General features: G+C 42.4%; 1 pseudogene; it reads right to left on the bottom strand.

The window, feature by feature from the left end:
- Positions 1 to 2,093: 2,093 nt before the first annotated feature.
- Positions 2,094 to 2,522, bottom strand: LOC105823754 (annotated as a pseudogene).
- Between the last annotated feature and the right edge of the window lie 582 nt (positions 2,523 to 3,104).

Raw genomic sequence — 3,104 nt, 5'->3', positions numbered from 1 at the left:
TCATTACTATTATTATATTTTTTATAATAAAAATGATGGTGAGGAAAAGGCAGTTTATGTAACAAGAAATACTCATAACTAAAGTAATGTAAATTAAAATAATAATGCAGTAGATTCATTCAACTATTGAGCACCTACAGTGTACCAAGCACTGTTATAGGTGCTGGGGATACAGCAGGGACTAAAACTGACATAGTCTTGGTTCTCAAAGAGCTTATATTCCATCTGGAGAGACATAAAACAAACAAATGAATAAATAATAGGTAAGCATGAGCTTATAATTAGAGTCCTGGTTGAAGCCACTAGGCCCATGGATCCAGATGGGGGTCATTTTCCTAGTCCCCAATTGTATAATTGAGATCAACATACATGAAAATTGGAGAAAATGAAGGCGATGGGCAAAAATATCACCGTTTTGCTCTAGGCTATGTTTACTATCCTACCCTTTGTCATTATATACTGTGAAGAAGAGAGCTGGACCATCTGAACTTCCCTCAGAACGTTATTACATTGACAGCTTCATGCTGATCAGGCACCAAAATAAGAAGTTCTTCTGATGCTAGAGACCTTGGTCAGATACATGCACTATAGAATATGAAGATTCAGGGATCTGCTATTTCGATAAAGTTTCTGGGGTCCACTTGTCAGGGTGTGCTGGGATATGCCTCCAAAGTAAGAGACACATTACTGCATCTTACGTTCTCTACCTTAATAGGAAGCGCAGAGCCTAATAAGCCTTTCAGGTTTTGGAAGCAACACATTTTACACCTAGGAATATTGTGCCACTCATACACTGACATCATAGAAAGCTACCAGCTTTGAGTGGGGCCCAGAGAAGAAAAAGGCTCTACAGCAGCTCCAACACAAGCAGCCCCACTGCTTGAGCCATAGTTCTGGCAGATCTATGATGGTGGAAGTGTCAGTAGCAGAAAGTGGAGTTTATGGTAAGTCCCAGAGAACCACAACGCAGGACCCCGGAGTTCTGGGGCGTAGTCATGCCATCTGCAGCTAAACATTGTGCACCTTTTAAGAAATAGCTCTTGATGTGTAACTGTGCCCTGGTACACATGGAATGTGTGAATATGGGACACCAAGGTATCCAAAACTGCCCACTATGAGCTGGGTTATTTTGGACCTGCTGAGTCATAAAGTCAGACAGCAATAGTCCATTAAAAGATGAAACTTGTACATCCAGGATACAGCCCAAACAGCATGAGAAAGCCAAGTAAACTTTATGAGCAGGCAGCCCAGACACGCATGTCACCAACTACAGTTGCACCAGCATCTCTCCCTCAGCTGTCATCTATGCCCTATAGAGGTCCCTGTATGATCCCTGTATGGTCCCTTCTGCTTGAACAGAAGAAAAATGCCTGAGCTTGGGTTATGGATGGACCAGTGTGGCATGTGGGAGTGAGTCAAAAACAGACAGCAGCTACATTATTGCTGCCCTCAGGGATGGACTTGAAAGAGAGTAAAGAAAGTGAATCTTCCCAATGGGCAAAGCTGCAAGCAGTGTACCTGAATATCTACTTTGTGAAGAAGGAGAGAGAAGTGGTCCAAGATATGTACTAAGAAAATGTATTAGTTACTTATTGCTGTGTTACAAATTACTTTAAAACGTAGCAGCTTAGAACAACACATATCTCATAGTTCCTGTGGATTAGATATCCAGGTGTGGCTTAGCTACATTCTCCAGCTCAGGTGCTCTCACAAGGCTATAACCAAAATGTCGGCCAAACTGGAGTCATTTCCAGGCTCAACTGAGGCGGGATCTACAACCAAGCTCATTCATGTGGTGGTTAATAGGACTCAGTTTCTCACAATATGTTAGACTGAGGGCCTCATTTCCTTGCTGCCTATTCGCCAGAGGCCTCCCTCATTTCCTTGCCACGTGGGTGTCTCTATAAAACTGCTTACAACACGGCAGCTGGCATCTACAAGAGTGAGCAAGTCAGAGAATAAAAAAGGGTAAGCAAAATGGAACCAGATTCTTTTTGTAGCTAATCTCAGAATTGATATCCCATTATTATTTTTCTTTCAAGCGAATACTTTTTAATGTGTTTTAAAATTTTTTTTACAAATATACTGAAGAATCATGTATTGCTGCCAGCATTGGACACAATCCTGGGCCACAAGTCCGCACACTTCTTTGTAACTGATCCTGCAATGGCAGAACCTTTCCTCTTGCCTTTATTGACCACTATGACTCCTGCTTTATCTTTTAAATAAAGAAATATACCATCTTTTCTCCAGTATGACTTTCGTTGTTGAATTACCACTGCTGGATATACTTACTTTTTGAGCTCTGGTTTGCTTTTCTTGACTGTGGCCATCGCCATGTCACCCACATGAGCAGTAGGCAGTGGGAAGTCTGTTTAGCCATTCTGTGATCCCTTCATGGAGATGATATACAGATTTTTGGCTCCTATATTGTCAGCACCATTGATCATAGCTCCTACCAGAAGACCCAGGGAAATCTGGAATTTTGCACCAGAGGACCCATCCCATCCTCCCTTCAACATCTTGAACCAGAAAAGGACAGAAAAGGCAATATCCCATTATTTTTTCTGTGTTCTATTTATTAGAAGTAAGTTACTAGGTTCAGCCCACACTCAAGGATAGGGGATTATATAAGGGCATAAATACTAGTAGGTGGAAATCATTGGGAGCTGTCTTACAAACTACCTACCACAACGCAGTTCCTGGGCAATGACCAGTAGCAGTGGCCCATTAGAGCATTGGAGTGGCCTACTGAAGATGCAGCTGAAGGGCCAGTTTTGTGGCAGTACCCTACAGGAAGAAATGGCATCCTTCAGGACACAGTAATTTTTGAAGACCTCTTACGAGACTATATCCCCTCTAGGAAGAAAGGATGAAAGCTGGAGTAGTCTCACTTACCATTACTTCCAATGACTCATCCTGGTAATTCTGGATTCTATAGGATTGGAAGTTCTGGTCCCCAAAGGTAGTGCTCTCTTGCCAGGGGACTGACCAAGGAGTCCCGTTGAATTACAAGGTATAGCTCCCACCTGGACACTTTAGAAATCTTGTATCCGGAGACCAGCAGGCAAGAAGTATAATCACCATCATGACAGGAGTAATTG

This window comes from Propithecus coquereli, unplaced genomic scaffold (genome assembly GCF_000956105.1).
Source record: "Propithecus coquereli isolate 6110/MARCELLA unplaced genomic scaffold, Pcoq_1.0 Scaffold7, whole genome shotgun sequence".
NCBI lineage: Eukaryota > Metazoa > Chordata > Mammalia > Primates > Indriidae > Propithecus > Propithecus coquereli.
The sequence above is the reverse complement of the archived record's forward strand: the minus strand, read 5'-3'. Positions and strand labels throughout refer to the sequence as shown.